This window comes from Pyxicephalus adspersus, chromosome 1 (assembly GCF_032062135.1).
Source record: "Pyxicephalus adspersus chromosome 1, UCB_Pads_2.0, whole genome shotgun sequence".
Taxonomy (NCBI): domain Eukaryota; kingdom Metazoa; phylum Chordata; class Amphibia; order Anura; family Pyxicephalidae; genus Pyxicephalus; species Pyxicephalus adspersus.
This window is the reverse complement of record NC_092858.1, coordinates 116182782-116206478: the sequence shown is the minus strand read 5'-3', so window position 1 is coordinate 116206478 and position 23697 is coordinate 116182782. Positions and strand designations below refer to the sequence as shown.

The 23697-nt window shown below is 41.5% G+C and overlaps 1 protein-coding gene across 21 annotated transcripts in view; it reads right to left on the bottom strand.

Annotated features, from left to right (window-relative positions):
- The window catches only part of NFASC (neurofascin), a 91454-nt gene extending 90123 nt beyond the window's left edge, over nt 1-1331 (bottom strand). For 20 of the 21 annotated variants that reach the window (XM_072424736.1, XM_072424743.1, XM_072424793.1 and 17 more), the window contains exon 1: nt 887-1331. The gene's annotated coding sequence lies outside the window, so the exon portion shown is untranslated. The remainder of the gene's footprint in view (nt 1-886) is intronic. The other variant, XM_072424889.1, reaches the window with a different exon arrangement.
- Nucleotides 1332-23697: the final 22366 nt, after the last annotated feature.

The following is a 23697-nucleotide window of genomic DNA, read 5'->3' as shown; positions in this document are numbered from 1 at the left end:
GGAGGTACTCTTTCCACTGACCACCAATGCATGAGGGGCATTCTTTCCACAAACCACCAAAGTAAGGCATGCACTTTTTACACTATTCGCCAATGCAAGAGAGGCATTTCCTTCCACTGACCACCAATATATAGGGGGGCACTGTTTTCACTAATCACTAATGAAAGGGGCATTCTTTCTATTTACTACCAATATAAGGAGGGTGGTTACTCTTTCCACTAATACCCAATATACGGGGCATTCTTTCCACCAACCACCTATGTAAGAAACATTTTTCCACTGACCTTCAACATTTGGAGCAGGGGTTCCCCAATGCTAGAACAATATTTTCTGGGGTAAAAATGGAAGAGAAAGGCTGTATTAGAGCCTATTTCACTCAGCAATATTTGCAAAAGTGATGCTTGATAAAATAGGCCAAAGCTGCCTGAATGAACAGAATCCTATATCAGGTTTAATTCATGGCAGCTATGGCCAAGTAGAGTCAGGGAATTCTTGATTTTTAAAGCCAAAGAAAGACAATAAATGAAATATTACATGATCCATCTGTGAAATAGTCTTTATCATCATTAGTGTTAACACTACTCCTGAATAGGATATTACCCTGTCCATCCAGATCAGGCTCTGTATCCTGACATGCTTTGCCTATAAATGGGGCCCATATGACATTTAATTGGTGATAGACCAGGAGAGCTGAGAAATCTTTTCAGCAGCCAGCACACAAAGGAGGAAGATGAGGACTAGCAGGCACACAAAGGATAATAGTAACAAGAAGAAATGCAGCTATAAGGACATTTGGCAAGGAATATTCTGCACACAGACATATCATACAGATGAATGATAATCCTAGGGTCCCCTCCCATCTATTGCCTAGAGCCGCAGTGCTGACCTGTCATTCCCCGGCCGGCTTCTCCTTGTCTGGGTGCTGATGTGAAGGCCTTGCGATGGAGCCCCCGTCCTCCTATTACCAGGCGTCTCTGCTTCCCCAGTATGGAGGGGGATGAAGAAGCTAGATCTTGCAGGATGGGTGGTACAGACAAGATTCACCTGCCTACTACATTCCTTTAGGCCGATATTGGTGATGAAAGTCCATTCAGTGGGATATGTAGAGAAGTCAATGCGGAGAGATTGAACAGCTGTCACTGGCAGGATACAGCAGATGCAGCTGCTCGGGATATGCTTGGGGGAGGTGTCTCTCTTTTCTTATACGCCCTCTGCAAGGCTGGATGCCTAAATGGAGATTTAATTTCCCTTTCAGTATTTTGAATAGGATGTCTTGTAGCTGAGCGTGTTGAGTGTATGTGACAGGCAGCCAGGCAAGCTCCGCATTAGGGCAGAGCGTGCTCAGCGCATTCCCGCAGTGCCGTGCACGCCCCCACCTATAGAGTGCTGCTGTGCGCGTGCCCGGGGCCTCACTACATCATGGACCACAGCCTGCAAGCATACCTATGGTAGGGCTAGGTTCACATAATCCTTGTTTTATAAGTATTACTTCAATCTGGCAGCAATGGTACCGCATTGTGACAGGTGTCAGTATTACAGCAGTGTTACCTGCATGCTCAATGGTAGTGTAAAGAGCAGTTTTGCGCCACTATAGACAATAATGAAAAACTCTTAAAAACACGTGCAAAGATATTTTGAAGGTTTTAATAATTTTTTATGGTTTATTTGTTTTGTGATAATGTCAGGCATTTGTAAGCCTGGAAATTACCTACAATTCCTTCCACAGGTAATAGCCAACCACACGGTGAAGAAGATGGCAACCATCATTGATACTTACACCCAGGTGGAAAGCATCAGCAACCTGCCTGAGCTGTGGAATATTCTAACAGCGAGCAAAAGGTGTGAGAGCTTTTACCCAACATCTGGAAATAAAACTGCAGCCTGTCATCCCAAGAAAGAGTTGTGCAGGTAGTTTGCACTAGATTACATTGTGTAGTGTCAAACTAGTGTGGCATCAGCAAATACAGCCACGTACAGGGGTAGGCCATCTATGTTAGATTGTCATCCAGGTGCAGGGATAGGCCTGTCTAGTAGTCAGAAGTACAGCCAGGTACAGGGGTAGGCCATCTAAGTTAGATTGTCAGCCAAGTGCAGCGATAGGCCTGTCTAGGAGTTAGAAATGCAGCCAGGTGCAGGGATAGGCCATCCCAGGTTGGCAGCCAGGTGCAGGGCTATGCCAACCTAGTAGTCAGAAGTACAGCCAGGTACAGGGGTGGGCCATCTAAGATTGTCAGCCAGGTGCAGGAATAGGCCTGTCTAGGAGTTCAAAATGCAGCCAGGTGCAGGGATAGGCCGTCTCAGGTTGGCAGCCAGGTGCAGGGCTATGCCAGCCTAGTAGTCAGAAGTACAGCCAGGTACAGGTGTAGGCCATCTAAGGTAGATTGTCATCCAGGTGCAGGGATAGGCCTGTCTAGAAGTTAGAAATGCAACCAGGTGCAGGGATAGGCCATCTCAGGTTGGCAGCCAGGTGCGGAGCTTTGCCAGCCTAGTAGTCAGAAGTACAGCCAGGTACAGGGGTAGGCCATCTAAGTTAGATTGTCATCCAGGTGCAGGGATAGGCCTGTCTAGGAGTTAGAAATGCAGCCAGATGCAGGGATAGGCCATCTCAGGTTGGCAGCCAGGTGCAGGGCCATGCCAGCCTAGTATTCAGAAGTACAGCCAGGTACAGGGGTAGGTCATCTTAGTTAGAAAGGCAGCCAATGTGGCTTGGCAATGGAGACATGAGCTGGTTTCTGTGAGAGCTCCAGGTGCACCTCGGATTCAATCTTGGATTTCACTAGATTCACTCAGGACATGAGATCCTCCTGCAATATTTCCTGCTGAATCCTCAGAACCGACTGAGGGGAGAGAGCCCAAGATGGCTCCGGCTCTCTCTGCAGCAGCAGCAGACCATGAGGAGGCAGGGGTAAGTGAGGAAGGGACTTCATCTCCTACAAGGAGCCCTGCAGCCCTTTCATCTACCCCCTCCCCCATGTCTCCCCACTCTCCAGCCTGCTCAGTGGATGCAGTGTCCACGCCACACCAATAACCACAGGATCTACAAGCCCTGATAAAGTTTATCCCCGCAAAGGCTAATATGGAAGCTGTAGCTTACCAAATAGAAAGCTCCATACTTAAGGACATGGAGCAATTGCACCAACGTGTACAAACCATTGACTCTAAAATCTCTTCTTTAGAATCCACTGCTTCCCAATCGTCATCCAGGATTGCAGCATTGGAGCAATGTGCGAGCAGTTCTCCCTGACCTTTCATTACGTATAGATGACCAAGAAAACGGGCCGACGTAACAACCTGAGGTTTAGGGGCTTACCGGAGGCAACGGCTGGGCCAGACCTAGAGGGAACTGTTATAGCAATTTTATAATCTTTTAGACCGGCCTGCATCTGAGACCATTGAGCTGAACAGAGTTCACAGAGTGGGTTCAAGGAGGGATGTACTTGATGACGGCCCCAGAGATCCTTTGCAGGGTTCACTTCTTCAAAATGAAAGATCGAATCATCTAGAAACCTTGGCTAAGGGCACACTTTGGTTGCGGCGCTTCCTGAAACCACTACTGGATCATATTTCTGCACATGGCGCCCATTACAGATGGGGACACCCTCTGCATGTGATCATGACGAAAAATAACTATACTTTCTCGTTGTACAACCCGTCCCAATTACCTTTATTATTACCTTTCTGGGGGTGTAGCCTATTGCTATACTCAATTGGCTGGAGGGTATCATCGACCTCCCGGGATCTCTCCCCAGAACGCGCCCTCCGCATTCCTACAGGCGCAGGAGACATTCCCTCTACCCTATCGCTCCCAGCTTCGGGATACTCCGGCTTCTCATGATGGATGTGCCTGGGACATTTCTTGACTTGGTTGCTGGTTCTAACTAACTGTTATCTACCCACAGTTTCCACACTGCACTCACAGCCTAGCTGCAGTTAGTAGCACCTTTTATCTTCTGCTGCTTTTTTGCAGCCCTTTGACTGCTGTTTCATGAAACTGATAATGAGGCTTGCTAAGTTAATGCTGGTGTGATGTCTCTGCCATATGGTTACACACTAATGCCTACTGATTTCTATGCATTATGGGTTCCATAAGAGCAGTACATGTCTTGAATCCACCATACACTGTCTAATGTGATACTTTATTGTTTGAGCCATTGCTGGCTAGTACTCTTAGATCATGCTAATGCAGGATATCAAAACATACATTGAGTCCTGATGATTGTATGTTTGCTAGTTTTGATTTTGTTACCTTACAATGGTTTATTGATCTGATAACACAGCGGACCCCATTGTGAAACGTGTATTTGCTGCCCTTGGTTTTGTCAAATGCAGGGAGTAATTGCATGGGCTTAACAACAATAGGACTGGCTCTGCCTCTTAGCTTTTTGAGCCCTATTGTCATCATATGAGTTCCCATGTCACAGCTCTGGGATTTATATCACGGGTTGATTAGTTGTTCCGGTTTTAAACAAGGTCTATTGTTGTTTATATGCTTAGCCACAGGTGCACAAGGGGCTGGGCTTGCCTTTGCCAACACTACCTCCAACGTAGGTGGCTCTTCCTCCCTAGGAAGAGGGAGTCTTTTGGAGTTTATTTTTCAACTCCTTGGATACTGAGCGGTAAGCTCTTCCTCAGTTATATTGTTTTACCCCGTGTGTCCCCCCCCCCCCCATTTGACTGGTGTGTTAACAGCAGGAGCATGCCCCCCCCACATTAACATGGACAGTGTCACTCTGAACAATGTCACTCATTCTCACTTCATTGAATGTTAGGGGCACTTCCGGCATGACAAGGTCCCCACAATAGGCAGTAAGCAATTCCAATATATCTACCACAGTTCGTCGCCCGACTCCAAATCTAGAGGAGTGAGCATCCTCATTGATAGCTCTTTGCCTTGGTCCCTTTCCCTGCTGAAAACTGACCCTGAAGGCCACTTTCTCATACTACAAGGCAAAGTGAAGGAACAAATGTTTACCTTTATAAATGTATACTTCACAAATACTGATCAATTGTCCCTGCTTGAACGCATGCTTACATTGTTGTCTGAGATTGTTAAAGGTACTGTTGTACTCGGTGGGGATTTTAATCTCACTTAACCCATCTTTGGATGTATCAAAAGGGCAGTCACATTTGCCTTACTCCTATCACAGGAGATGGAGATCCCTACTGCACGATAACCAGCTGGTTGACAAATAGCGCTATCAGCACCATGGAGTTAGGGATTATACATTTTACTTCCCAGTGCACAACATGTATTCTAGACTGAATTTTTTGTCTAGATTTATGGTGTCTCATAATGCTATTCTCATAATGCGGCTATAGGTAGGGGGCCAGGCCCTGACGGTCTTACTTTTGCATATTATAAGCAATTTTTCCCCATCGGACCACAGCTGGTAACGGCATTGAATGCCCTCTCTCAAGGCCATGCTATTCCACGCGATATATTGACTGTCCATATATCAGTGATACTCAAGCCTGACAAAGACCCCAATCTAGAATTAGCTACAGGCCTATATCACTACTTAACTGCGACCTAAAATTATTCTCCAGCATCCTAGCACATAGATTGGCCCCGGTACTGAGTGGCCTAATTCACCTTGACCTAATGGGCTTTTTCCCCCACCGAGAAGCCAGGGACAACACCACACATACTCTAAATAATATTGATTATGCTCATGCTCACAAGATTCCTTTCATGCTTCTCTCCACGGATGCGGAGAAAGCATTTTACAGGCTGGATTTGACGTTTCTCCCCTCTACCCTTTCACACTTGGGCATACCTCCACGTCTTTTAACATGGATAGATGCCCTCTACTTAATCCCCCAGTGCTAGAGTAGGAGTGAATGGAGAACTCTCAGATCACTTTGCTATCACCAACGGGACAAGGCAGGGCTGCCACCCTGTTTGTCCACTTCCTGGAGCTTTTTTTACGGACTATCCGAGCCAAACCTGACATAAAAGGAGTACAGGTTAGTCCTACAGAACATAAAGTGGCAGTATACGCGGATGATTTGCTGTTTTATGTCACCTCCCCAGTCACTTCACTGCCAAATCTATTGCAGCAGGTTTGCAAAAAATCAGAAGCACTGAGCATCTCCCTGCCCCGGTAAACTAAGGAGGAATTAACCCCTTCTTTCCCTTTCAAATGGGCTAAGACATCTATCTCGTACTTGGGCACCCAGATCCCCGCGAAGCTGTCAGGTGTTGTAGATCCTAATTTCCTGCCTTTACTTAATTGAATTCAGAAAGACCTGCAGCGGTGGAAACAGCTGGCATTTACGTGGTTTGGGAGGTGTAATGTGTTAAAAATAATGTTATGCCCAGGCATCTGTATATACTACAGGCCCTCCAGATACAGGTTCCAATTTTTATACTGCCAAACTTTCGCTCAGAATTCATAAAGTTCATTTGGCATTATGGTACCCCAAGAATAAAAATGTCTATTCTGAGACTCCCTAAAGCTAGAGGTGGGCTGGCGTTCTCAGATCCTATACTTTATCACCAAGCTGTACACTTGTCCAGACTACTGGATTGGTGCACAAACGCTAAAGCCAAACTTTGGCTGGAGTTTGAAGACGCATGCTCCGAAACCCCAATTGACTCATTGGTGTGGGCACCGGTGTCTGTTAAGGCCGCTATGTCCAGACATCCTCTGGTTGGCGAGACACTGTGAATAGCTCTCACCTCTCTCACCGATCTTGTGCAACCCAGTTTCCTCCTGGACCCTCCGTGTTGCGGCCCCTTCCCAGGGTTTGTTTATTCGCCCGGTCCTGATTGCCTATTGAGTCTTTGTGTATTTCCAAACACTCCCAGCGGGGCACACTTTCATATGCATACCTGACGTTGCTAAACATAGATGCCCCTGAATCCCCCCCCATTTGTGTCTAAGTGGGAGGCTAAACTAAACATGTGCTTCTCAGACGAACAAAAAAGACGTGATGCTGCACTTTTGTTATAAGGCATCTATATGTAATAGATATCAGGAAACTAACTTCAATCTGGCTACCCGCTGGTACAGGACACCTGATCGGCTTGCCAAGCTCTTTCCACATACTGACGGCATTTGCTGGAGATATAGCTCAGGGCACACTGCTGCATATTTTTTGGGAGTGCACTAAATTGCAATTTGATTGGAACTCAGTGGCTAAAATTATCCTAAAATTTATGGATGTTGATATCAAAGCCACACCAGCCCTGGCGCGTCTTCATGTCTGACTTCTCGCGCAAGGTGTACAAGAATTCCCTTTTGAGACATCTATTTAATGCTGCTAAAGCGTGTATACCTGCTTGCTGGAAGAGCACCTCTCCCCCGACTGTAAGTCACTGGTTGAGAAGGGTAACTGATATCTGTCATATGGAAGATATGATATTCACTGATTCCAAGAGAGCGGACCAATTTGCCCAGACTTGGTACCACTGGATACATTTCTCCACATCAGTGGATTATAATGGGCATTTGCAACCCCCTCACCCCGCTTCACTACAAACCTCTGCTAACGAAATGGTATTCTTTTGGTGGTTAATGTATTGAATGTGAGTAGATTTATGTAACTGATCAGATTTGTACCCCCCCCCCCCCCTTCTTTCTCTATACCCTTCCTTTGTTTTACAAAAAAAGAAAAATGAAAATACTCAGGTTTCATTTGGTTATACACGATCCTGTTTTTTGCACTTTTCATGCATTTTTGATTGTATAACTTTGACTCATACTGTACAATTGTTGATTTTTTTGTATGAAGCTTGATGTTTTTTCACAATGAAAATTATTTGGGCAAAAATGGCAGTCACATACAGAAAAAGTCCTAGATAGTTGAATTGCTTTTTTGTTTTGTTTTCTCTAAACTTTCCAGGCCCTTGCCAAAAAGAACAGCATGAGAGACCCCTTATGTCTGAAATCAGCCCCATCTAAAGGGCTCAGGACTTTCCAAAATGGAAAATGGGTCTGAGAGCGATTGTGCCCCCTTTCCTATCCAAAAAGGTCCTCAGGTCGTTTAGAAAAAAACAAACCTGCCTACCCCCAAGGTTGGAAAGGGTCATCCTTGGGGAAGAGGAACTCTTCCTCACAACATGGCTGATATTTTGAGGGTCGGTGGATGGGGGGCTTATTTGGAATCTAGAGGCCCCTTTAATAATGGAGCCCTCAGCCTTCAGTCTGCTCACACAGCCTGGGAAATTATTAAGTGCTGTACTGCATTAGTGTGCAGTTAAACATGGGAACAAAACAATCTTTCAAAATAGTGTGGACTGTTTATTTCTAGGCACATTTATCCATTCTGGGATAGAGTAAGAGGTACTATGTACCCCTGTACTCATTTCCTAGGGAAGGGCTACATGCTGTTTGCCCCCTTCCTATTCCAGATTCTCAACCTTTTTGGAATAGGTAAAGGAGAACAATCGCTCTCTGTCCCCAATTTCCTATCCTGGAAAGTCTTGCACCCTATAGAAGGGTATGGTTTAATAATGTTTTTACCACTGTCATGAACAGTTATTTTAAAAGATTTATGATCTGTAATGGTGATAGTAACCAAGTCTGAGATGTAATCGTCTCACTTCTATAAATGATTCCAAATAGAACAAGTAGATATTTTCACAATTTATTCTCAAAACAAAATCAATAAATTGTTAGATTGCCAATACTACAGTTTGATATTATAGATCAGGTTTCCATGTATGTTATAAAACATTATCATGATGAATGCACTAATCACTTTTCTATTATATCTTTGCAGTGCTTTAGTAGAGTAGAAAAGCCTTCATAACCACTACAAAAAGGACATGAGGGTGATGTCAGGCACCCCGCAGTTTACATGTGCCACTGTAAAGAGATAGGATTTCTGAGGCTTGTTCTGGATACCAGGCCCTTAATATGTAAACATGGTTATATGGTTTTGATTGTTTTTTGAAATTTATGTTGTTTTATTTATTTTTTTTTGGAACCAGTTGAAATGTCACATGGGATGCTGAGGAGGAGAAGGATATAGGGATGTGTAAGGACATATAACCCTACTAGGCCATTAGCCTGAATTTTGACCTCCCCATCCTACTAAACCGTTAAAACCTACCACTCCATTGTAATCCACGGAATTAAGGTTTATACCTCAAGCCCAGGTTGTCGGCAAAGGTTGTGGCAAGGGGATGAAAAGACCACAGAAAATGGAGGTCCATGTGGACTGCTTCAGGTGCAAAATATACCATCAGGATCAAGGGCCCAATTATGTCTGTCTTTAGCCAGTTATTAGCCCCAGAACCTCTGAAGATTATGGTGTATAAGCAAGGCAAGTCCTAGAACAAAGATTTGGGCTCTGGCCAATACAGCATTACTCCCAGGCCGACCCCATTTTGTCAACCCCCAGTAATGTTTTTTGGCCAACTTCCACACTTTTATTCTGCCCATTACTCCCACCTCTGTAACTTTTTTGCCAAGAACAGCAGCTTACCTCGTCCTCCAATGTATTCAAGCCACCCACTGATTTACTCTCCCAACCACCCACTTATTTGCATCCTACCTCTTACCACCTAGCTCGTTTTGTCTGGCCATTCTCCTGCACTCACTATCATACCTAACCCTAGCCATTTCATCTCTGAGGCTCCCCCTTCCTTTCTGCACTCCCTGTGTTCTGCCTCCAATTCCCCTGATTTTTTCCAGCTGTAACAATTCCCCCCATCCACCAGAGTTAAAATGGTATTATTCCTCTTGCTAATATTTAAGAAAGTTACTTTTATTTAAGGGTCTTGTTGAGTACTTTTTGTGAATCACCCCTATTTACAAAAACAGCATATTATGTACCATATCCAAAAATTCAAATAAATAAAAATGTTTCAACTCCAAGATTGAGTGATTTATAGTATCTATCTTTTTTTCATGTTAGTACTGTTACCTGGCTCTTGGCTATTACTGTTACCTAAAAAGGTTCTTGTTTATACCTTTTAAATTATAAGGGTTATTTTCTCATTTTAAATAAAATAGATTCTTATTTTTGACAAATTTCTATGGTATTCTTCCTTTTAAATATATTTGCACTGTATAAATATATTATATTACAGTATAAATATATAATAAATATAATTTTCCATTGGTTTAACACATGCTGTATATCACAAACACAAGATATCACACGTGATAAAACTTGAAATGAAAATAGATTAAATTAAATTTTTCCAGTTCATGCATTTTTTGTTGCAGTCTGTTCAGTAATTCATCACTAACAAAAACATGGAATAAAGCCTCTCCCTCCACTAGGGAATTGGGGTTAAGTTGGCCAGCATAAAGTTTTTTTTACCAATGTCAGATGACTTGAACACGTTGTGCTTCCAAAGTCACCGATGTCAAGGGCCAGTAGTGAAAGTCAACAACAGCCATTAGATGATTGAAAAGTATTTTTATAGTTGTAAAAATGGGATCCACTCGCGTAGGCATCTTTATGCAAATATGCTTCCCGTCAATCAGCCTGATTTATTAAAGCTCTCCAAGACTGGCAAGGATACACTTTCATCAGTGAAGCTGAGTAATCGAGCAAACCTGGTTTGCTTTGTCACCTAGCTTCACTGATGAAAGTCTATCTTTGCTAGTCCTGGAGGTCTTTATTAAATCAGGCCCAATGACTCCACACAATTTGGAAAACATAAGAAATCAGCAGCTTCACTCCAGATCCTTTGTGTTTCAGGATGTAGAGGGGCTGCGGCACCTCCCACAAGGCCTGGCAGGTATCGTGTACAATACCCTGAATCGTTACTTCTCCCGCCTCCTAGATTGTAAGCTCTTCGGGGCAGGGTCCTCTCCTCCTGTGTCACTGTCTGTATCTGTCTGTCATTTGCAACCCCTATTTAATGTAATGCGCTGCATAATATGTTGGCGCTATATAAATCCTGTTTATTATTAATAATAATAATCATAGGCTTCCCAAGAAGAAATTGAAAGGAAGCAAATGACTCTGTGGTAACAAGGAACCTAGAAACAAAACAAAAATAAAACACATTAACAGAATTCTTTCATAAAGTCGATTTTTTAATATAATCAAATTAGGTACCATATCCAGTCAGTAAAAGAATTAGGTTTGGCAAAGGGGAAAAAGTTTGTTTTTTGTAATAATCTGTTATATGGACCACATTACAAGTGAAATCATACATGGACCATGCACTGACAATCCAAAGGGACCACATTTTAGAAGAAATCATAAATGTACCATGCCCGAACAATCAAAAGGGGCCACACAACAGGCCAAATCATACATGAACCATGCACAGACAACCCAAATGCACCTTATTTCACATCAAACCATACATGTACCATGGACTGTCAATACAGTAGGGCCACATCACACTTGAAATCATACATGTACCATGCACTGACAATCCAAAGAGGCCACTGTAGCATAAATGGTGAGGTTTTCTGATGCTACCACCAGAGATCCACCTAAGAGTTAACTTTTTTTAGGTAAATACAAAAAACAAGGAATACTGGAATACACATATTGTGGATGTACAGGTGACATTTTCACAGTTTTCCTTACTATCTCACTACAATTGCTTCCAATACACGGCAGTACAGCTGCCCTGACACATCCCTTATATTGGAAGGGGGCTGTGCTGTACATCATCCAACAGACCCCTTTTTTTTTACCTGCCCACTATGATTCAAAAGCCATGTAATAAGTTCTTTCTGGTTAGGAAAGTTGCCTAGTAAATTTTTGACAGGATTCAATACTAACTCCACTGTGCATTCTAAGCTCCCAGCTTTTTTGGATTATATATAGAGAATGTTGTGCCGCTGCTGTGCAATATGAATAGATGCATGCATAACAAAAGAAAGAAACCTATACAAAATGCCATATGGTCAATGGAGAGTTCCTGAGTAGGCAGAACAGGTGGCCAGGATCTCACATGGACTGCAAATATAAACTGTGCCACAAAAAAAAATCATACACAAAAAATTTGTATTTTTGTTTTGCAAAAAAATAAATAAAATAAATACATTTTAGAAGTTGCCTTAAAACGATTCATTATAAATATATAATGATACTGTTATTTCTGTAATAGTATTGTATTTCACTGTATTAAAAAGTTATTTAATTCAGTATAAATTTGTAGTGGTAAGAGTAAAGATGAGATATGAGTAAACAAAAAAAACAACATTCATCAATTTAGGTCCACCTATATTTATTATATATAAAAAAAGCAAATACAGGTTACTCCTGCACCATTCCATATTCTTTGAGACTTACAAGACTACATAGTGTATAATATTTGGTAATAAAACACATTTTTGGAACATGTATTTATCATAAACAAGTTGTCATGGTGAACATTACACAATAACCCAAATCTTTATCCAAACCTCCCTCAGATCTCCTCTTGCAAAATAGCTTGAACTTGAAAGTTGAAATGAAGTTCAGGGTATAAACATTTCAAGAACAAAATGGATACTGACTACAATATCAAGGAATATGGAATAGTCATATGCCCCTGCCCCACAAATTATTTCAGCAAAAATCATAGTATTTGCATAAACAAAATCAATCTTGCAAATGTTTATTTTTTCCAATGAGATGTAAATTTCATTTGAGCTTCATAGCCTAGAAGAAACATGCAGGAACAGATCCTATGAATACTTTTGGGTTGAGGACCTGCATGTATGTGTTAACATTTAATTACATTTTGATTGAGGATCACCAGTTACCTGAACCATTCTCTGGTGGAGAGTCTTCCAGGTTCATGTGTTTTAACGACAGTATTTGTATCTCCACCAGGGAATGTCAGATTCACTGCTTTACAAATAGACCCATATATGTCTGTCAGAGCTAGTTTTCAATTTATACCCTTAAACACCCAAACATTTTGACACACATTGTTGATCTGAGGCTGAAAAGGTTAGTCCACTGGTGGTATTTTATTATTTACTGATACAGGCACTTAGCAGCATTTTATACCACATATATTACATTTTTTTTTATTTGCCCTTCAAACTTTGTATCCTTCCTGTCCTCCATCTCCCCACACTCTACATGTCCCTGACAATACTTATATGATTCCTGGAGGATTTGGAGTTTAACTGCCCCTATAACTATAGTGAGGGATTACCTTTCAACACACTCAGTCTTCAGTTGAAATTTCAGAGCACTTTGCCTACTTTTACTTGCAAAAACTATCCACACAAAGAAATATCAGTTGATTTCCCATGCAGGGGATCACGCTCATTATGGAATGACAGAAAAACACAAATTTAGCATCCTGGCTCTCTCTCTCACATTCATCAGAGCTAGTGGTCCCAAACACCTCACCTTTGGGAGACCTCTTGGGCAGGTGCCCCAGAGCCATTTTCATCTGCAGTGACTCAATTATGCTTGGCCCTATCCAGGCCCTTTAAGTGAAACTGAAGTACATGAAGCCAAATCCTTCCTGAATTTGGCATCAGGTGTTTCATTCTACTACATATCCACGTCCCCAGATCGCAACCCTGGGAGTTATCTATAATGGAATGGGGGACAGACAAAGTCCCTTGTCTACCTCTGGTGGTCTAAGCATGATCACTGGTTAACTGCTCTCTGTACAGACTATAATTAGGGGCAAAAGTTTCTGCAACAATCTTCCTTTCATTACTAGGCACTGCATACTCTTCATGTAAACTTTCCTGTAACATTTCCCAATACTCATTACTCTGATTAAAACCAAGCTTGTTCATTGTGGCTATACCTGTGCAGTTTTGAACCTATCAACATTTTCAGAAGCGAACACATCATACTGAGCAATGTTTACAGATTTTTCAGGAGGGAGACCATCACTTTGCACTTCTCCATCTTATCCAGTATAACAGTCATTTTGAACAGAGTTCATTGCATTGTAAAAAGTAGCACAACTTACTGTCACATTTACTACCTGAGCATCAGTCAGCTGAACCGGAAATTGTAGGTACTAGGTGCTAGCATCCTCATTACACTGCTTAGGCAACACAAAATCCCAAGACAATAGATTACTACTTTGGTCTTCCTCTAGTCTTGGCAGTCAAAATGGGTTGTTGCAACTCACGTGCAGTGTCTGGATTGCAATCAGGCTCTTTAAACTGCAAACAATTCTGTGTGATTGTCATTTGCAGGGAGGCTTGCAATGGCACTCAGCCGTGCTACCTGCAGATGTTTCATTTTACTACACTATACATAAAAATACTAAAAAATTCATCCTCCTCCTTTTCATCCAGGAATGCCTATATGGTACCCTTAAATATGAAGTGCTTTGACGAACAAAACAAAAAGCACCAAAGGTTTTAGATATTTTAAATTACACTATGCAGATATACTTTGTTTACAAGAGACTACATTCTCACAACCTACTCCCCCCTCTCCCAAGTTTTAAAACAGGGACATCCAACTTGCTTTTAGACATTTTTTGAAAATTTGTTAAAAGAACAGAGAGAACTTCAGTCAGAACCCAAACATAATATTTAAATTCACCTGCCTATACCCAAAGAATGTAACGCTATTTCCCTAGAATGGTGTAGCAGGCTAGGAAGGTAAATTTGGTTACATTTATAAAAAGGCAATTCTAAAATAATAGCGCTTCACAGATTCCTCAACTCATAAAAGTGATAATCAGCTGTTGATAATGATAAAAAATCTTTCAAAACATGATCTTAAGACTGCACCAAAAACCCTATGTCTCTAAGAATTTGGCTTTGGACCAGTAGCTGTAAAACCAAGTGAAATCTTAAGATGACAGGTATTCTTGAACTGGTAGATGTCAAGTCTACCACCAGGCAGACACAATCTGCATACTATGACTTGCAGATCATAGGAATTATCTAGTACCCATAGCAGAAATATATGAATGTATCAGAATATAACAATCCAATGAAGTCACCACTAGATCTGATGAATCTGCCCATGAGTTCATTGGCAGATTTCACACATTGAAGTGTCTAGAATCTGGTAAAAGTTCAACAAACTCAAACCATTGGTCATATCTCTTCCATGGGGTTGAATCCTGCTGTTAAATTCTGCCTATTTTGATAATAAAGCAAATTACTGTAAAAAAAAACAATGGCATAGAGAGTTGCAACCCGCAATAGGGTGCAAGTACCAGGGCAAATACCATCCCTATGAAAGAATATTTCTCTGTGAGCAGCAATAGTGCATACTGCTTGTATGGGAGGCATATGAAACTATTTTTAGAGGCATTCAAATACAGCTGGCTACACAAAAGATAAAAGCCTGGCATACATAGGTCTAACATCCAGGACACCAGTTTTAAATGTTTTAGGGGATCCTTAACACTATACTATGTGAGTTAGACATGTTTAATCAATTTGACATGAAAATAACATGGGCCAAGCAAAAAAAAAAAAAAAAAATATTTGAATGTTAAAAAATTGGAATAAAATATTACTAATTTACTTTAGGTCAATATGCAAAAATCTAAAGCCTTACATACTTTATTGAAAGCAGATACCAAATCAGACATTTAGGAAAATCATTATATCCAAAGTATGCTATACTATGCTATTAAAGTTTTGCTTTGGGTGGGCTTGGGATAACGTATATACAATACTTAAGAATTAATGGAATCTTATGGTTCACACATACCGACTCACTTCATATATCTAGGCACTGTTAACCCTTTTTATGTTTTAGGAGATCACCCAGTGCCTGTGTGGACATGGATATTCAGTATGCAGTCAGCCATCAAGCATATGCTCTGCCACATTTACTGATGCAGTTTATAAAATTTTGCAGCTCAATCATTTAGCAGAGTCAGTCCTATGCCACCATGACCCCACTCACTATATCCTTGAAAATAAATCACTAAAGAACCTAAATGTTCCAGATGTAATTTCCCAGGTCATTTGAAGGGTCACAATCTACTCACCCACATTTCACACTCAAATGAGTAGTTGATTTGCTTTTCATTAAAACATTCAAATACAATAAAATAATTTCCCACATCCTTTCAGTAACTTATGCTACTGAAAGTCAATTTTTTTTATTTAAATTAATATTTAATAAATAATATTCTGGTCACAAAAGTTTTAATTGCCCTGAATCTGAAAGGGTTAATCTTCAAATGTAGAGCACATGATAAGCCTCCTATTTGTGAAAAATGTTTAACAATATCAGATGACATTAATGTCCCAGAATACAGCTGTGTCATTGTCATCAGAACATTCAGAGCTGGAGATGTCTTTGCACCCACTCCATTTTTTCTTTTAATTTTCCAAAGCTAATACAAAGGTATTTTTACTATAAAGGAAAATAAGATATATTTGAAGCAAAAACCATTATGTTTCATTTAAATTAAACTATGAAGAAAAATACAGAACACAACCAAACTATTAGGATCTGTAATAATGCTAAAGATACATGTCTAGATAAAAAATGATCAGCTGAAACAAAACTTGTACTAAGGAACTTAGGAAGGTTAGCTTTATTCGACCTTTCCTTCTGAAACTTTTAGTTGCCTGACTTTTTATTCTGATCTATTTTGTTAATACTTTGGGTCACTAACCCAGGAAAATATGCCAATAAGAAATTCGGACTGTGTGCTTACCATATGTCAATGACTAAAAGCATTGAAGGCATTTGATCATAATTACAGCCTACTAACAATTAAAGATGTAGATCAGCAAATACATTTATTAACAGGTTTCCTATAATCACACTTAACGAAATCTGATGTCCCAAAAGGACATAAATTGTAGTGCAGCTCCTCCTAGTGGTTACTTTTTTAATGGTTAGGATGATCTGAGCAGGAGGCTTTACAATTAATACTTGAGCTCCTTTTAAATGTTATTGTTATTTTCTGTTAGTTTTCTAGTGCCAGTATGAAATCAGATATAATTACAATGTGGAGCACAATAATACGTCTTGTGTAATTTTTCTTATAGTATTTTTCTAGCTATTTTATACCATTATATTTCTTTTTCTTTAAAATGTTAACAGTTACTGTGTTGTGTCAACATAAAAAGGTGAATATAATTTCTGGCCTCCCATTTAATGTTAGCCTTACATTGCCTGTCATCAACATGCTATAGAGTGTCATTTAGAAGAAAATTTAGAAGAAATTTTTTTATAAAAATTTTTATTTTTGGATATATCTTATCAGTATGTTTGGAACCATCTTTTTCTTTAATTGTTAGTTGCTAAATATATAAAGACTGCACAGAAACATGGATATACAAATTAGATGAAGCAAAAAGATTCAATAGCAGTTTTACCCAATGAACTCACCGAAACAATATGTCTACATAAAAAGTTAAAACTAAAGTTTTTATTCTTTCAAGCCGCAATTCTCAGAGATACGATAATACAAAGTGGGCACAATGTGTAGGTCAAATTAAAGTTTCCTGTTCTATTACAATTGTAAAAATAAAGACATTCCAGAGTGGGATCCCGCAATTTTCCATGCCAAAGGCATACACCAGGGCTGAATATACCCAGAAGATCACCTATGGGCCTGAGCGAAGATCACCCAGGCAAGAGGGGTTTTTTTTTCTTCCCCCATTATTTCTCTACCCTCCAGTACTGCACTTTGCATATTTTGATATTGGAATGGTTACAAGTTCCTTATGAAGTTTTTTTTTTCTATTCTAGCCCAAAAAGATTTTTGCCTATATAGACGTAGACATATTTTTTGTGAAATAAGCATTTAAGAGAAAGTACTGGTATGTGATACCAGTAGATGTTGCTGGTGGTCTTTCTCAGGGAAACACTAAAGGGCTTTTTACTTTACTGGTGGGAACCCAGTATAAGGGTAAAACTGAGGGTAAAACTGATATAAATAGACCTGACCTATTGTGTTGGGAAGTATTTATATTAGAGTTTTTATGCTGTTCTACCTCCTTTTGTGCAATACGTTAGTTATCCTGTAGGTGAGCTCTGACTCTCTACTGTTGGGCCCCTCCTCCCCGTATAAGGCTAGCCCCCCCCCCCTTTTTATGGTGGGGCTTGAGCCACTGTCCTTCCTTAGCAAAGAGTATTTTGATACACTCACCTGTTTCACCTCACATTGACTTCCTCCTGAAATCTCTCTTTTCTTTTTTGTTGTTCTTCTTTCCTTTCTCAGTAAAACCTTTTTTCATTGTACTCCTGATTCCCCTTACACCTCCTCCCCCCTTACACCCATATGGCACTTAAGATCATATCTCTCAATGTAAGGGGTCCTAACTGCCCCATTAGGAGAGCAAGTATCCACCAAGAGGTAAAAAGATACAAATGCCACATTGCCTTTCTTCAAGAGACACATTTCAGAACTGATCAAATCCAGAAACTGACAGACCCTCATTTTCAGACGGCTTATCATAGCCCCTCATTAGTTTCCAAAATTAAAGGCATTAGCATTCTCGTACATATATTACTACAATGGTCTCTTCTAGAATACTCCTCATATCCTGATGGTAGATACTTACTAGTGAAAGGAACAATAGGTTCACACAAATTTATGTTTGTGAATATCTACGCCCCAAACAGTAATAAATAAAGTAAATATATAGTAAAGTAAAAATATAGTAAAGAATATTTTTTGGGAAAGAACACTAGAGCTGATGACTTTGTAGAAGGTACAGTTGTGATGGGAGGCGACTTAAATGTTGCCATCTCACCCACACTAGATGTATCCAGAGGTTCATTAGCTCATTCTCATGTGGCTCTTCGTAGGCTAAAACGGCCATTCCATTCCCATCAATTGGTAGATATCTGGCGGATTTTGCATCCCTCAGAGAGAGATTATACTTTTTATTCAGCAGCCCATAGGTCCTTTTCTAGAATTGATATGTTTATGGCATCCCATCATATGACCCCTTCTTTTATCTCATCCTCTATAGGTGACATTACAGTATCTGACCATGGACCTCTATTCCTAGTAATTCAGGTATCTCCATAAATACCCAAAACATATACCTGGAAGCTGAATGAATTGCTCTTAGAATCTGCAGAGATTTGTGGAAAAATTTCATCAGATTTGAGCTCATTTTTTGAAATAAACACAGCATCAGTATCTAACCCCTTATTGGTATGGGAAGCAAATAAATGCTATGTCAGAGGGCTCCTCATACAGGAAGGTCACAGAGCAAAAAAAAAAGAAAGAAGCGAATCGTTTTAAAATGAAACAACTACTTATAAATGCAAGGGCTACTACTATGAACATTCTAACAAGAGGGGTAAAGCACTAGCCAGAGCCTTAAGAGAAAAAAGGGCCAGAGCATTTATCCCCAGTATCATCTCTGAAACTGGGAGGTGGGTAACAACCACTCCTGACATAGCGAAAGCATTTTGGTCCTTCTATAATAAATTATACAATTTAACCGGTGACCACACTCCTGAATCAGACGCAGCTAGGCCAGACCTGATACGTGCATACTTGCGCAACACAGGACTTCTCTTCCTCTCAACTGAAGCTGTAAAATCCTTGGGACTCCCGATCACCCCTGAAAAACTAAACTTTAGGTCTAAACCTAAACCTATATCTATTGCCGCCACTGGTAATGTCCAGGGCCCAGATGGTCTAACACTTAAGTACTTCAAATGCTTCCTTCCTGTTCTATCTACCTATTTTTTAGAGGTGTTCAACTCAATTTCGGTCATCCTCAAACCGGGAAAAGATCCGGCCCTTTGCAATAGTTTTAGACCTATCTCTTTGCTAAATTGTGATCTCTAATTATTTAGTAGCATTCTAGCCAATTGACTTACCCCGATTCTCCAAAACATTATCCATTCGGACCAGAAGGTTTTTTTACCAGGACGTGAAATGCGTGATAATACTATCAGAACCCTAAATTTGATTGAGTTCTCCCGTTCACATACTATACCATTGATGCTTTTCTCAGCTCCCCCTCTACTGCACTGGATATTTTCACTATATTCTGCCCCTTCGGCACAAGTAAAATTGAATGGATTCTTTTCAGAATCTTTCCAGATACGTAACTGAAAAAGGCAAGGTTGTCTACTGTCCCCTTCCCTTTTTATTGTAACATTGGAGCCCTTCCTGCTTCAAATACGTAACAACAGGAATATCCAGGGGCTGAAAATTCAGAATACAGAACATAAAGTGTAAGCATTTGCTGATGACTTGCTGTTCTAGATTACCTCGCCTAGGATAACCTTACCCAACTTACTAGCAGAAATATCTACATATGCCATTGTCTAACTATAAAGTCAATCTCTATATAAAGTTCTTTCGCTCACCCTCCCGCATAGACTTGTTGAGGAAATATCCCCCTCCTTTCCATTCAAATGAGCAAAGAAATTCATCACCTATTTGGGGTATTTGGGGGAAGATGGAGATGAAACCTCTTGGCAAGAAGAGGTGCAGACACATCTGTAGCTGGACCCACAAACTCTCCTCAGGACCAAAACCTTTTCAGTCGATGAGATACATGAGCTTCTCAGGAGAAATTTTGGAATCCAAAATTTGATGGACTTCATATTCCTGAGAAGAATCGGTTGCAGGAGTAGCCAGTGGAGAGGAATGAGAAAAGCGGTTTAGGACCAACGGCTTAAGTAGGGACACATAGAAAGCATTGGGCAGCTTGAGATGCGGAGGAAAGTGTATCTTATAACAAACTGGGTTAACCTTGGCAGAGATGACATAAGGTCCGATGAAACGTGGAGCAAACTTTAGAGAAGGCACCTTGCAACGAATATTCCTGGTGGATAGCCAGACTTTGTCCCCAGGTTGGAGAGAATGCACCTTGCAGGGATGCCGATCTGCTGCCGACTGCTCTAGGTGTTCTGATGTTGAGGCCCAAATATGGTTGAAGTCCCACTGGATGGCACAGAGTGCGGGTACTTCAGTGGAACAGGGTAAATGAGACGGAATGCGGGGATGTTTGCCATAGCCAATAAAAAATGGAGACTCCTTAGTGCTTGTGCAAACATGATTATTGTGAGCAAACTCTGCCCCCCGTAGCAGTGTCACCCAGTCATCATGGTGAGCCGATACTAGGGCTCGAAGATATTGCTCCAAGGACTGATTGACTCTCTCCGTCTGCCCATTAGTCGACAGATGATAGGATGAAGAAAACCCTCAGCGATATCAAGGGATTTGCAGATGCCTTTCCAGAAGCGAGAAGTAAACTCCACCTCCCTGTTCTGACACAATATTAGTGGGCATACCATGAAGTCGAAAAATTTTCCAAATGAAAGTTGGCACCAATGCTGCAGCCGATGGCAAAGCTGGGAGAGGTACGAAGTGGGCCATTTTAGAAAAACGGTCCACGACTACCTAGATAACTGTACAGCCATCAGAAGGGGGGAGATCCATAATACAGTCAATGGATAGATGACACCAATGTTCTGTAGGGATAGGTAGTGGACGAAGTGGTCTTGTAGGGGCACAGGTGGGAGACTTTGTTTGAGCACAGACAGCACAGGCCTTGACATAGTCTGTTCCATCCTTATAAAGATTAGGCCACCAGTACTGTTGAGAGAGAAATGTGAATGTTCTATGCATGTCCGGATGACCAGAAAGTTTGGAATCATGCGCCTATCGTAACATCCTTGTGCGAAGTTGAGGTGGTACCAAGGTTTTGCCTGGAGGAACAGCGGACTCCTGGACAGAGGTCAAGGCTCAGAGTCCTGTGAGTCGAAGGAGCGAGAAAGAGCATCAGCTCTGGAGTTACCAGAACCAGGTTTGAACGTAATGATAACATCAAACCGTGAGAAGAATAAAGACCAACGACCCTGCTAGGGGTTGAGGCAGCGAGCTGATTGCAAGTAGTGGAGGTTCTTGTGGTCAGTAAAAATAGTGATCTTGTGAGGGGAACCCTTCAAGAGGTATCACCATTCCTTCAGAGCTAGCTTGATGGCTAGGAGCTCCCTGTCCCCAATGAAGTAATTCTTTTCCGCTAGGGAAAATTTCCTTGAGAAGAAGGCACAGGGGCCCCTGGCTCCAGTGGGGGTCTGGAAGAGAATAGCTCCCACGCCGACGGAGGAGGCATCAACCTCAATGGAGAAAGGCTTGGTGACATCTGGTCTAACCAGAGCTGGGCCAGAAATAAAAGCTTCCTTTAAAGAATGAAAGGCCTCAAAAGCCTCAGAGAGCCAGGTCTTAGGTCCGCATCCGTCCGGGTCAGAGCCATGAAGGGAGCTACCAGAGTGGAGTAATTCCTAATAAACTGTTGGTAGTAGTTTGTAAATCCCAGGAAGCACTGAGTAGCCTTAAGACCAGAAGGCAGAGGCCAGTTGGAAGTAGCTGCAACTTTTTCCGGATCCATGGAGAGTCTTTCTTGAAAAACAATGTAACCCAGGAAGGGTACCTGGGGAAATTCAAACAGACACTTCTCTGCCTTTGCATATAGTGCCTTGTCCCTGAGCCGTTGTACGCCTAAGCAAACATGTTGTCTGTGAATAGTCAAATCAGGGGAAAAAAACAAGATGTCATCTAAATAGACTACAACACAGATGTATAAAAGGTCTCGAACACCTCATTAACAAAATACTGGAAAACTGCTTGGGCATTGCAGAGACCAAAGGGCATCACAAAGTATTCATAATGCCCATCCCTGGTGTTAAATGCGGTTTACCATTCATCCCCCTCTTTGACCCATATTAAATTGTATGCACTTCTGAGGTCTAGTTTGGTAAAGATCTGTGCACCGCAGAGACGGTCGAAGAGCTCAGGAATGAGTGGCAGGGGATAGTGATTTTTTATTTTGATGGCATTCAGACCACGGTAATCAATGTATGGCCGGAGAGTCCAATCCTTTTTCTGAGCAAAGAACAACCCTGCCCCAGCAGGGGAAGAGGACTTACGTATAAACCCCCGTTGCAGATTTTCTTTTATATACTAGCTCATTGCCTTTGTCTCAGGGAGACTAAGGGGGTATACTCGACCTCTTGGGGGTGTGGAGTTAGGAACGAGGTAGATTGCGCAGTCATAGCAGAGATTAGGCGGTAGTTGCTCAACCTTGTGTTTGGAAAAGACATCCTTGAAATCCATATATTGACTGGGAATAGATGCTACAACCTCAGGAGTAGAGAGAGCAAGAGGCCTGATGGGTGTGAGTTTAGTCAAGCATTTGTAATGACAATAGGGACCCCAAGCCAATATCTCTGGAGTAGACCAGTCCAGCACTAGGGAGGGTAGTTGAAGCCATGGGAGGCCAAGAATGACTGCAGGGGTAGCTTGAGGAAGCACAAGAAAAGTTATGGTTTTGTGATGTAGCACACCAACAGACATTTCAATGGGTCTAGTTTGAAAGCAGATAAATCCACATGAAAGGAGAGATTCGCAGAGGCTGTGATAATGGCTCAATTTGCCAACCACATTCCTTGAGAAGGGTGGCTGAAATTAAATATCCAGCTGCTTCAGAATCAATGAAGGCCTCAAGAGCAAGTGTGGAGTTGTTGTGATGAAGCTGGATGGCTATGGAGGGTTGCTGATTGGAGGGGATAGAAGAGTGACCTAACATGCCCCCCTCAGAACATGCTAGGCTCTGAAGTTTCCCAGCCTCTGTGGACAAGATTTGATAACATGTCCCTTCTGTCCGCAGTACAGACAGAGACAAGAAGAGAGGCGCCGGGTCCTCTTCTCTTGGGATAAGGGCTGGTTAAGAGGCTATCTTCTGATTGGCCAGCGGCATAGACGGTGTTGATAAAGCTTGGAAACAGAGGCACGCTCACCATCAGAACTGCCCGCATGTGCAGGGAGGAAATGCCTATGCTTTAGTGAGGAAAAGGTAAGTGTGACAGTATTTCCTGGTTTAAATGTATTTTATA